Source organism: Tenrec ecaudatus, chromosome 8, assembly GCF_050624435.1.
Source record: "Tenrec ecaudatus isolate mTenEca1 chromosome 8, mTenEca1.hap1, whole genome shotgun sequence".
Taxonomy (NCBI): domain Eukaryota; kingdom Metazoa; phylum Chordata; class Mammalia; order Afrosoricida; family Tenrecidae; genus Tenrec; species Tenrec ecaudatus.
This window is the reverse complement of record NC_134537.1, coordinates 156,995,729-157,009,634: the sequence shown is the minus strand read 5'-3', so window position 1 is coordinate 157,009,634 and position 13,906 is coordinate 156,995,729.

Genomic DNA, 13,906 nt, shown 5'->3' with positions numbered 1-13,906 from the left:
CACAGTAGAAACCAGAAACATGATTAAACAGCTACCATTTAAGAAGTCATCTGGACAGATGGGCTCGCAGCTGCATTTTATCTAACCTTTAAATAACAAACAACTCGCATGTTTTCAAAGCCAGTTATTTCCAAACTTTGATATAAATCAGAACCACCTAGGGAACTTGGTGGGGGAAAAACAACAACAAAACAAAAACAGAAAACAGGAGCAGACGTTATCCTCAGCGTCGGGTCTGACTGTTCTCTTAGCGTTCCAGAGGATTCTCATGCAGATTTCTAGCACTACCACTCCACACTCTTTAGCGAGGCTCAGTGCATTTGTGGAGCCACCATGTCTTTGATACCCAAATCTGATGAGGCATGTTTATCTCTTTAAAGCATAAGTCAGAGCCTTTCACTCCTCTGTTGACAGCGTTCGAGTGGTTTTCCAGTGTACGTGGGAAAGACCCAAATGTCTTATCCTGACTTATAAGGCCCACAAAATTAGTCAGCTCCTGCTCTGACATCTGTCTCCCCACTTTTCTGACAAACCCAGAAGGCTCAGTCCTACTTTAGGGTCTTTCCCCGGAGCATCCTAGTCCCAAATGTTGACACATTCACTCTTTGTCATTCCAGCCTTGGCCTGATGACAAACGAGCCTTTTCCGTCTAGCCCTAGTCTCTACCATGTGGTCCAGCTTCTTCCTTAGGCACACCTCGTCTTTCTTATTCATCGTCTCACGCCCTATTGTTGTGAGTTCCTATTAAGTTGATGCAAATTCATAACAAGACCACGAGTGCTCCATAGGGTTTCCATGTGACCTTTCATGAGGGGACCAGTCCTGCCGCGTGATGTTGAAGACAGAGTCAAACGACGCCTGGCCCGGCTTCAGCGAAGCTGGACGGTGGGAGTTGGCTGCCCAAACCCGCTCTCGAGATGTATTTGGACTTGTTTGATTGGCCTTGCCGTAATTATTTGGAGTGCTTTTGGGCAAGATTCTAAAAAAGTTTATCATCCAGTTTTTCCCTTTCCTTATCTTGGTTACCGCATAGGGGGCAGAATATGGCATCCCCCTCCAGGAAATAACCCAAAGAGAAATAGAGTTCCTGACCCTGATTTACCTTATACAGGGGCTTGCAATGAAAATGGCATAAGAATAGCTAACAAAGAAGGTGTACAAGTTCCTTTTAGTAGTTTAAGTTTTATGGAATGGTTAGAAAGAAGAGGGCCTCCGTGATGTTTGAAGTCCACTGAAGCAAAGCTACCTATTGTGAGGCAACTCATACCTTGGTACAGAAAGACTTTTGGGAGTTTAATTTATGGGAACTTAGTGGGAAAGTAAGAACAAGAAATGAAAGCCCTAGAGGAACAGCCTAAGAAAGAACAGAAAGAACAGCCAAAGCCTGTCAAGTAATTTTTGATAATGAAATGTATTAATGCTTTATTGATTTCATACTTAGAACAATGCACCCTAGTTGGATGAAGTGTGCTCAGTTATTGTTAGAAGGTTTATGTCTATCACCCTTGTATGAGAAAGTTTTAGTTTCAAGATGTACTAATTTTTAACCAAGAATCATGATGTGATTGATGTAACTTGTTACGGTCTTGTGGCCTGAGAATTTCCTAATGTATGATCTCAGACCATACGCTTTAAGCCAAGAAAAAGAATATGTAAGTTGAAGCTTTACATTAATAAAATTGGAACAGTCACTGCAACCTTTGAGTTGTGTGATTTCTGTCTCCCACGCATCGAAGCCTTACCCACCTAGCAGGGGACCCGAACCCGCTGTGGCTGGACCGCGGCACTTTCAGAAGAAGATTCCTAGACCTTACTTCTGAGTCACTTTTGGCCATATTTCAACCATCAACATTTCCGTTAGTTGTCCAGTGCTTCCACAGATACTCCGCCCAGCGACTTCTCTTTCTCCTTGTACTTGTGTGTAGCCTCCCTTTCACAAGGATTTCATCTCCATTACTTACTAGGAAATTCTCAATACTCAGAATATCCCCTGGCACCATGAGTAAGGAGCTTTCCCTTACCATTGTGTAGGCATCCAGTAGATGGACCTAAGCCTGTTTTATAGCTGTAGCCCCAGAACTCGGTGCAAACCATGTCCCGGGGGAAATAATGAATGGATGGGCATTTTTGCTGGTTTGTTGTTTATTGTTAGGTGCCATCAAGTCAGTTCCACCTAATAGCAACCCAGTACACGACAGAACAAAACACTGCCCCTCCCGTGCCCTCCTCGCCACTTTCCTGATGTCTGAGCCCATTGGTGCGGAGACTGTGCCAATCCATCTTGACAAGGAGCTGCCAACTTTCTCACTGCCCCTCTCCATTACCAAGCTTCCTCAAAGACTCATAATAAAGACTTGTTCGTCTTTAAATATTGGTCTTATAGCTTAAATAGAACTTTAAGACTCTAAGAAATGAGAGGTAAAACTGGCCTGAGGAGGAAGGTCCACCAGGAGGATCAAGCTACAAATTCTCATCCAAGAGCCTTCTCTCCAAGGTGTGATCACCCTTAGAACCAAAATTGCATTATAAATCTTAGGCCCAAACGAGCCGCACACCATCTCCCAGTGCAGACTCTGCCTTCGGGTGAGTTGGCCGTCACTACCCTGACTTAATAGATATAGTTTGTTAGTCACAAAAGAAAAGAGGGACTCTGGGATTGGAAGGGGGAGAGGAGGTAAAATACGAAAGTTGAGTTACAGTAATTTCAGCAAATTCTTGGGAGAAATAAAGGAATATGAAGAACTATTACTGGACCTTCGCATTACGCTGCTGTGCATGTTGGAGCGAGATTTTCATAACAGGGACCAGCATTGTCTAATCAATATCTTCTGTTTCGTGTTAGCGTGTTTATGCGGTCCTATTGGATATCGCCACGCCATGCAGCCCGAAGTGGGTGGGAGAAGGGAAAGCCCAATTAATGAGAGGTGGATGGAGCGAGCTGACTTTTGTTCTAATGAAGAGAGGGTGCGATTTTCACATTGAATCTATGAAGCGAGTTGCCATTCTAGTTCCACTTTGAGTTTCATAGCTAATCACAAGGAAAAAATGGAGTGGATAAATGATGCCACCAGCAACACAGAACTACAGATGGAGAGGAAGGAGGCTGGCAGAATACAGTCCTGCCTCCAAGTCCGAGCCCGCTCCTGCTGCCTGGACAGCTTTGTTATCGCCTATTCAGCCTTACCAGTACGATCAAGGGCAAATGGGGGAGTGGAGATGTACTAAGTGTCTTCAATTCAGACTTGGGAGGCGAAACTATGCAGGGTTATCTCCAGTGAGAGCTGAGAATGCAAGGCTGTTACTCAAAAAGACCCCTTCCTCTCAAACGGTGAGCAATTTAACCTTCCTTACGGTAGCCTCTTAGGAGGAAAATATAATCAGGCTCACAAGCTCCCACAGCTCACCAGGGAGGAAGTGCTTTTTCACGCTGTTTTTGCTCTTAATTAACTTAAGCATCTGCCTGCTGTCTTCAGAAAATCATCCTCTGTAAAAGTTGGAAAGTTGATTATTTTTAAAGTTTTATTTTTGTTTTGTTTCATTTTCTCCCTCACCCCACCCCCACACACAAACCACCTATAGTCTCTGAGGAGTGAAAGCAGTAGAATCCATTCTGGAGTGGCCTCACTTTCGGGGTGGACAGAAATGGAGCAAAAGCGAAGAGTCAGAGTTGATAATTTATGATATATTAAGTTGTGTTGAACTGCTAATTACAAGGTTAGCAGTTCAAACCCATCACCCAGTCTTCGGGAGAAAGATGCTGCTGCCGCTCCCATAAAGAGAGACCGTCTTGGGAATCCAAAGGGCATCTCTCCTCTGTGCTGCAGGTTTGCCCTGAGTCAGAGTCAATGGATAGCAGCAGGTTATATGCAAAGTGTTTGCTAGATAAATCATAGCATCGTTCTGCTCATCTGAAAGAATGAGCTTCAGACTCATTAGTGGCTGGGTACTGTATCTGATCTCTCTCTCTCTCTCTCTCATTTACCCAAGTGATTTGTGAATACATTTGCTTGCTAAAATCTCAAACCTTACTGATTAAGCAGATTTTTAACATCCCCACCCTCTGCAATCTCAGTTCTTCCTCAGCAGAAACCATTGTAGAGATCCTGTCAGTTACACGGTTTGTTTCCATCTGATCCCTTGGTTTTGTAGGCACATGTACACATACACAAATAAAATGTTTTCCTTTCTTCCTAAAAAAAAAGCCTCCATAGCTACAGGTTTGGCATAGATCAAAAAAAATCTTTAGAATAGAAAAAATACAATCAGTGGCGACTACCGTGGCTCCAATGCTAAGAAGGAAGATGAAGGTGCTACACAGAGCATTCACATTATACTGGGCATTAGACAGAATCTACAGATGATTTAAAACAGCGGTTCTTAACCTGTAGGTCGTGACCCCTTTGGGGGTCACCCGACTCATACCAGTAGCAAAATGATAGTTATGAAATAGCAGCGAAAATAATTTTATGGTTGGGGGTCCCCATAGCATGAGGAACTGTATTAAAGAGTCAGGACATTAGGAAGGCTAAGAACCACTGATTTAAAATTTACAGGAGAATGTGCTTAAGTTATATGCAAATCAAAGCCATATTATTTATATAAGGGTCTTGAGCTTCGTGGATTTTGGTATTCACCAGGACTCTTGGAACTAATCCCTATAGATACCAAGGAATGACCTACAAGAAGGATCAAAGAGTATATGGAATTATTAAACTACAAGAGAGTGTAATTTTTAGACTTCACCAAAACAATGTTCTACATCCTACTTTAGTGGGTAGCAATGGTGGTCTAAACAGCTCATGAATGGCTACCTAGATGGAGCTCTTAGTATCTTCCAGTTGTGAGGACAGAGAAGTAATGAAAAAGAAGACACATGGGAGCAATTGTTCCAGTGGATGAATGGACACGTTCCCACCAGTTTCCATGGCCAGAGACCAGAAGAACTGAATAGTGGCCAGGCACCACTCCACTGCCCAGCAATGGATCACATTAAAAAGTCCTGTGTCCACTGGGGCAAAAATATAGAACAAACCTCAAAGTCACAAAAGAGACCAGTATTCCTGAGTTCAAATAGACTGGGAGAATCCCCAGGGAAAAGACTCTTCATCACCCTTCATAGCTAGAATTGACCTCATCCCCTCGGCTTAATTTTCAGCCAAACAATAAAAGTCTTCGAGGGAAAAATAAAACGAGTGATGCACATACACTTCTGAAAAGATCAAACATTTGAAACCACAAGGCCAGCATTTATTCAAAGATATAGTTCAGAAGGATCAGACAAAAGGAGGAGGAGTGGAAACAATAAACAAGGAGGGAGTGTGATAAGGGTGTTGCACTGTGTGACATTGCAATCCATGACGTGAAACAAACTGTGCATGAATTATGGAATGGAAAACTGATGGGGCTTGTAACCCTTCAACAAACGCACAATGAAAAATCTTTTTTTCCCTTCATGAACTTTTTTAAGTCCTCTTGTCCCATTCTATACCGTTTCACTAATGACCTTATCCACAGGCTTCCCATGGCACCATGCGCACCTCTAGCTAGTGCTCTGTGATTTCATGGTTGTGACTCCTTCCATTGTGTGCTTGTACTATAGTTTACATTCCTTGGCTGATGAAGACAAAGGATTTTTTTTCTCCCTACTTCTTACTCTTGTAAACAAGGCTACAGTCAAAATTGTTTTATAATTTACATATGTAAATGTACCCTCGGGGTAAATGCTGAACAGTGGAATTGCTGGAGTAAAAAAGTGTACGCATATCTTAATTTTAAGTAGATATTGTGAAATTGCCTTCCAGAAATTTGTGCGCTCTCATCAACAGCAAATGAGAAAAGTTGCTTTTTCACATCCTTTGTAATACTTCATAGTAACAATACTTAACAATCTTGTTTAAATATTGTAATTTTAAGAGCATCTTATTCTTATGTCTCCTTGTGTAATGGTGACCTTGAGAACCAGTCATACTTTCATTCCTATTGCCTAGTTTGGAGTCCCTGATTTGAAATTAAAATGCTAGCACTGTTATAAATTTCTCTAATTTCAACAGGGGAAAAAATGTTGCCATTTATTCAACTCTAACCAATGGCACCTCCATATGTGTCGGAGCAGAACTGAGCTCCAAAAAGTTTCCACTGGCTGAATCTTCAGGAGTGGATCACCAGACCAATCTTCCAGGGCATCTCTACATACACCCAAAGTCAAGCCTTCAGCTCATAGTCAAGTGGGTTAACCATTTGCTCCAGCAAGGCAGTTTCAAATAAAATAGCAAAAGTAAAAAAGCAGTCTCGATAATATGCTAAGAGATGTCACATAGATAGTAAGACAACCGAAATTCTGGCCCAGTTCTGATTCCAAAAACTGAGTCACCTTCCACCATGCCACATCAAAATTTAATTAATCATCTACTTTGTGCAAAAAAGCTTGAAGAGCTCTCAGGATGATTAATACAGTACCTGCTCCCTGAATAACTGAGGGTCTGTTCTAAGTTCAGAGAAAGATGCCACAGAGTGTTCATGATCACATAGCTTATTCCTGGGAGCTTTCTAGCCACTGCGCATTTGATACTTTCTAGCCACTGTGCATTTGATAACTTTCTAGCCACTGCGCATTTGATACTTTCTAGCCACTGCGCATTTGATACTTTCTAGCCACTGCGCATTTGATACTCACAGGAACTCACTCAATAGAGAAGAGGGGGCTTCTTTTAACACTGTTGTTGTTAGGTGCCATCCGATTGCTTCCAACTCCTAGTAATCCTTGTACAACGAAGGAACGAGGCACTGCCTGATCCTGTGCCATCCTCATAATTGCTACTATGTTTGAGCCCATCATTGCAGCCATGGTGTCAAGCATGTCATTGCCAATGAGCCCTCTTCCGACGCTGATCTGCATTTGCCTCCATATAGTCCAACTATCTGCTCAGTATGCAAACTGAGCAAGTATGGCAAAGGACACACCCTGACCCAACATCTTTGCTGATTTTAAACCATCCGGTATTATCTTGTCCTGTTTTAATGACTGCCTCTTGGTCTATGTATAGGTTCTGAATGAACACAATTAAGCATCTTGGAAAGCTCGTGCTTTGCAATGTTATCCATAGTTCATTAGGATCCACAGAGTCAAATGGCTCTGTATAATCATTACAACATAAGGAAGTCTCTTTATGGTAGTCTCTACTATCAGCCAAGATCCAAGTGAGTCAACAATGTTTTCTTATCCTATGTCCTTTTCTGAATCTGCTTTGAATTTATGACAGCTTCTTGTTGATGCTACCTTTCCAAAAACTTATCTTCAGAAAAATGTTACTTGCATTTGTTATTAATGCTTATTTGTGTGAGTCTGGGTTAACTAGAGAAACGAATCCAGAGACACTCATATGTGTATAAGAGAGAATTTGATCTAAAAGAATAATTGCATATTAAGAGAGGCTCCCAGCCAGTCCAGATCAAGCCAATAAGTCCAATATTAGCCAATATATATTATACCAATCTATAAATTCTTCTTCAGACTCATGTAACATATTCAATGATACTGAATGCAGGAAGATCACAGGCCAGTGGGTGGAAAGTCTTGTGGATCCAGTGGTGGTGGAAGCATCAGTGCTGGTGTGGGTCTCCACATGGTTCCTCCAGCTCCAGGGCATCAGAGCCAGCTATGCTGGCTCTATCAGCATAGCTCCACGTGGCCTGTCAACAGGAATGTCTTGAAGAAAGAGTGTGTGTCCCACCTCCAGCAAGCTATTTATCTCCTTAGCACCTCTAAATGAGGTCATCAAGCTACAACCTATTGTCAGGCTAAACTCCACCCTTCACTCTTAATGGTCTCAAATTGACAACAGATTATGTAACTAGCACAATAGTGTTCAATAATTTCCTCATTCTGTTTAACAATGTCCATCCCCATTGTACTTCTTCTTGGAAAGAATGCTCCTTAGAGGTAAGAATAGTGAGACTTCTTCTCACATACTTTGGCTCTATTGTTAGGAGAGACCAGTCCCTGGAGAAGTACATCATGCGTGTAAAATAGAGATGCCATGAAAAAGAGAAAGACCTTTGAGAAAATGGATTGACATGGTGCTGCATCAGTGAGCTCAACTAGAAGAACAACCGTGAGCGGGGCACAGGACCGGGCAATGTTTCACTCTGTTGCACAAAGGATCACTGTGAGTTAGAACTGACTCAACAGCACCTAACAGCAACAACACCGCATTCTTATTTGCAGGTGTAGACATGAGTCTCAGAGAGGTTATGAATTACTCAAGGAACCCAATTGGCAGGCAGTAAGCAATGGCAAATCCAAGGAACGGTTAGGGTAAGAAAAACAGAAACCTACGCAAGAGGTCCCTATAGGACTACCCAAATGAAAAAGCTTCTAGAAGAGGCAGATCTTGACAAAGACCCGGGAAATTGGTTTATATTCGTGATACAGGAGAGCACAATGAATCAATTGTATGCCTTCAAATGTCAACACCAAAAAAACAAAATAAAACAGTAATTTCAGAAGCTCAGATTCACAAAGGTAAAGCATAATTGACGATGCAGAAAAGAGTTTCCTCTTTGTTGGACAGGCGATGTTTGTTCCTTGTGAACTTCAATAAGTCCCTTTGATATGCCCTGGTGGCGCAGTGGGTTATGTGTTGGGCTGCTAGCTGCCAAGGTAGCAATTGGAACGCACAGCAGAAAGATGAGGGTTTTTTTACTCCTGTAAAGGTTTACAGCCTAGAAAACCCACAGGGCAGTCCTACTCTGTCCTTCAAGGTGGCTATGGGCTGGAATCAACTCAATAGCCGTGAGTTTTATGTCTTTTCTAACCCTGGAGCTGCATTGTTGTTAAGTACCATCAATTTGGTTCCAACTCGCAGAGACCCCATGTTAAAATGGAGAAAAACACTTCCTGGTCCTGAGATCCATTCATACTGGTTCCTAGGTCTGAGCTTTTTGTCACAACCACTGTGTCAGGTCATCACCTTGAGGATCTTCCTCTTTGTTACTGACCTTTCACTTTACCAAGGATGGTGTCCCTTCTACAGGGACTGGTCCCTCCTAAAGACAGAGCCACGCTACGTAAAGTGAAGTCTCACCATCCTCACTTGTAAGAAGTATTTCACCTTTACTTTTTCCAAGACAGATCATTTGTTCTTCTGAGAGTCTATAGTATTCTCCGTCAACACTGTCACTCAAAAGCATACATTCTTTTGATGGCTGATTTATTCAGTATCCAACTGACACATCAATCTGGAGTGGTGGAAAATGCCATAACTTGGGCCAAGCACACCTTATCTCTCAAAGTGACATCTCGACTTTTTAACACTATCAATCTTTTGCAGATTTTATCAGTGCAATGTGTCCTTTGATGTCCTACCTGCTACTTCCATGAGCATAGATGGGAAACCAACTCAACTGAACCCCTTGGAAGCACCAACCTGTTCTCCATTTCTAATGATGTTGCTATTGTCGCAGTTGTCAACTCTTTTTCTCTAAGTTGGGGCGTAATCCATACTGAAGGTTTGTGAGGGTCAAGGTTTTGTGTCACCTTGGCTGGGCCAGGATTCTCGGTGGTTTGGCAGTTGAAATGTAGTAACTCCTCCAGGATGAAATCTTCCTGGAGCAGTGGTCTGATTCCAGCATCAGTGGACACGATGGAAAACTTGCTTGCCTTTTTTGTTGGATCAGGATCGGGATCCTGCATCTGACTCTTCCTCTAATCAACCTTGAAGCCATCAGACAACACTCCATATCACCTGCTGCCTGTGGATTCATGTGTCTCTGACACCAGAAGACTGATGTCTGACCAGCCAATCTTGGGTTTATCCAGCCCTGCAGTTCTGAGTCAGGATAACCCTGCGGCCTGACACCTCACCCCTGAGCTTGAAACTTGTCCAGCCCTACAACGATATGAACCATTTCCTTGATATAAGCCTCTCTGTACATGCACATATATAAGCTTCACTGGTTTTGCTTCTCTAGAGAACACAGTCTACAAGAAGACTTTAGTGTTTGATCACCTGGAAACACTTCAAGTCCTCTTCCCAACTCCAACAAGCAGGGTTGTGTCATGGCTTATTGCAGGTTGTAAATGAGTCTTCTTTGACCCCTGGTGCTGAATTCCTCTTCATATTGTCCTGTTTCTGGGGTCACTTTCCCAGTCAGTAGATTGAATGGGGGGGGTGGTAATAGGATACAACCCTGGCAGACACTTCCTCTCATTTAAGGTATGCAATATCCCTTTGTTCTTTTCAAGCGACACCCTCTTGGTGTATGTACAGGCTCCAGATGAGCACAATTAAGTATTCTGGAATCCCGCTCTTCCCAATATTATCCATAATTTGTTATTATCCACACAGTCAAATGTACATACATAGGCAACAAAACATAGGTAGACTTTCTCATGTCTCCTGCTTCAGCCCAGATCCATGTGCTCCTTCCACATCCTCTTCTGAATCTAGCTTGAATTTCTGGTCATTTGTAGTCTTGTAACTTCCACAGAATGACTGGCGGAGCCATAGTCTTGTCTATGCAAAGAGTGTCTTGAATATTCACACAATAGGACTCTGTCCCTGTGGACCAGCTGGGGATTGGTTGGTTTTACAATCTTGCTAGGTTTCTCTAAGGGCCAGTCCTATCAGGGTCAAGGAGACTTCCTTATCATCAAGAGAAAATATAGTTGAGCATGTCCTTTGGATCCAGGATCCCTTTCCTGAGACCCAGAAGATAGAGCTGTAACACAGCCCACATAGAGAGAGAAGGTTGCTGTGATCTTGTTGGCCGATGGAGAGAGAACTGGGAGACTCCGTTCAGGATGTCACTGGCCAGAGACTTCCATGTAGGAGGTTTGTCTGCCACTAAAGAGCTATGACACATGTTCACGCAGGACAGAGGCCTGAGTGTGTCCCATACAACATGTCTCACCCACCTCCGTTCAACCCCACCCTGCAGCGTGGTGCAAACTGCACAGGCCTAGGTGATGTGACACTAACAAAGAGAACCATGTGGAACTACACAGCATGCGGGAGACAGCCGCAGAGGTCTAAAATACGAGGGAGTACCACCTCCAGCCCCACCAAGAAACACCAACAGAAAAAAGCTCCACTGGGCTGAGCTTTAGTAGTACGCAGTTTGTCCTGCTAGGCAAGCATCCAGCAACTCACTCTGAGTTAGTGCACCCAGTGGCATTACCTGGGAAGCTTCTCTCTGGTCACAGTGAATTTTTTTCATAAACACAATTTCACTCAAACCTCTTTTTTTGTGATGGCCATTTTAAGAGAGAACAGTGTGTGGTTCTGAAGTTTTGTTTCCTGCTTTGGAAAAATGCCACAGAAACTGTTGTGATGTTGAACGCAGCTTACAAGGACAGCACTATGGGAAAAACTCAAGTGTACCAGTAGTTTTCTCCTTTCAAAAAAGGTGAAATGGCGATTGATGACAAACCTCATTCTAGACGTCCACCCACTTCCTGAATGGATGAAAATGCCAACTTTTAGTGCATTTGGAGGTTATTCCACCAGGTCAGACTGTTAATCAAGTTTTCTATTTAGAGGTTCTGAAAATGGGATAACAGTGTGGGGACCAAACAGGTCTGATTGTGGCAGATGGGGGACTGGCTTTTCCGCAACAATGCACCTGCTCACGCAACCCTCTCAGTGCACCAGTTTGCCTCTCTTACCCCACGCACCTTACTCGCCTGGCCTCACTCCGTGTGACTTCTTTTTGTTTCCATGAAAGAAGAGAGACATGAAAGGACAGCTATTTGATGACATAGATAAGCTAAAGAAAAAAAAATGAGGCTGTCAGCCAGTCAAACAGATGAGCTTGAAAAATGTTTCCAAGAATGGAATCACCCATTTGACCAATGTATTATGTGTCATGGAGAGTGATTTGAAGATGATAAAGTTGCTTTGTAAAAAAAATAAAATTAATACATTGTTTTGGAAAAACAATACAATTTGGGGGGTTACCCCTTCATAGTCATCCCTTTGGGGAGGCAAGTTCCAGTGAGGCACAATGGCAGAGCAGAAGCCTCAGGGGCCATGCAGATTCCCCATGAGCAGGGTGGTGGTAGCCAGACATGAACACAGCATCTGACTGGAACCACAAAGCAAGAATGGAAGTTTGGGAAAGGGTTAGAAGTTCCCCTTTGGGAATGGGTTGTCATTGTTCACTATTTGTTTTCTATAGATACTATGATGGTTTCATTTTTCCAACACTGTACAAGTTTCTTGTGCATCCAGCTCTGTCACAGATGAACATTGAGCCCATGGAATGGTGCAATGGGTGATGCCAATCATTCATACACCCTGTTCTTAGCAGTCACGGGGCTTCCTGGAAGCTTGAGCCATGACCTGTCTGTACAGCCTTGCCTCTCATCTTCCTCCACTCACTCTAAAGCTTCTCAATCCTGAAGGAGCCCTGCTGCTACAACAATAAAATGCTTGGTTGCTAACAGCAAAGTCACCAGCTCTTCTGTGGAGAAGGATGAGGCAGTCTGCTTCCTTAAAGATGTACAGCCTTGGGAAGATGTACAGCCTTGGGAAGATGTACAGCCTTCCTTAATATGTACAGCCTTCCTTAAGATGTACAGCCTTGGGAAGATGTCCAGCCTATTGGGCAGTTTTATGCTGTCCTTTGGGTCACTGTGGGTGAGACTCAACGGGGCCACAATGGGTTTTGGTAATAAACTGTGATCTTAGGTGGGGACTCCTCATTTTTCAAAAGCTGACATTTGGGCTATGCCTGCTACTCTGGTCCAATACTGGGTGAGCCTTTCTGGGACAAGATGAACTCGTTTCTGTGAATTGTCTGCTCCACGATGGTCTTTCTCCTCTACTTCCAACTTCCTTGGGAGGAGTTCTTTTGTCTAGCTCCCACCAGGATCATCCTACCTGCTCCTGCTCGGCCTAGCACCACTGCTACCCAGGCGTACAGAGCACTCACACTTTACAGTTTAAAAGAATACAAGCTAACCAATGAAAATTTTATTCTAAATGGACCATCATTTACCATGTAAAATGAAACTTTTGTGAATTATAAATGTTAAATGAGGACAAATAAAATAAATATAAAATTCAGACAACCACCAAGCCCTTATTAATTATTTGCTAACTATGCTTCTATAGCCATTTTTTTCTACATTTTGTGGCTGCATTCTCTCTTAAGGTCTGTTCATATCACAGAATTTTAATAGAAAGAATTTTTAAAATCCAATCTTCATATTATAATGACCTACATATAACCTCCTCCCTGGGGGATGGACAACAGAAAAGTGGGTGAAGGGAGACATCGGACAAGGCAAGATATGACAAAATAATAATTTATAAATTAGCAAGGATTCATGAGGGAGGGGGGAGCCGGAGGGAAGGGAAAAATGAGGAGCTGATGCCAGGGGCTTAAGTGGAGAGCAAATGTTTTGAGAATGATGAGGGCAATGAATGTATAAATGTGCTTTATACAATGGATGGATTGTGATAAGAGTTGTATGAGCCCCTAATGAAATGACTTTAAAAAAACTTCACTCTTCCCCCAGGATGGTTGATTACTTTTTGTAGAAGAGCAGTCCTTGGGATGCATAAAACATGTTCTTTTGAACACAAATACACTTATTAACTGCAAGCACTGCTGAAGAATACCCATAACACACAGGTATTCTGATAAATTCCATTTCACGTTATTCCCATCAAACATAACAGACATGGTGAGTTCATAATTATATACGCACATTATCAAGTATATTCCCAACAGGAGAGAAGCATTCGTTTGACTAGTAGATGATAACTAAACATCTGGCTTATAGTTTTGTCTGATGATTGAGAGAATGCACCACAAACTAGCTTTTGACTTTATGTATTTTTCATGTTGTTTCTTCCCCAGGACTCACATAAGTCTTGTGGGACAGGACGGTTCATATTGC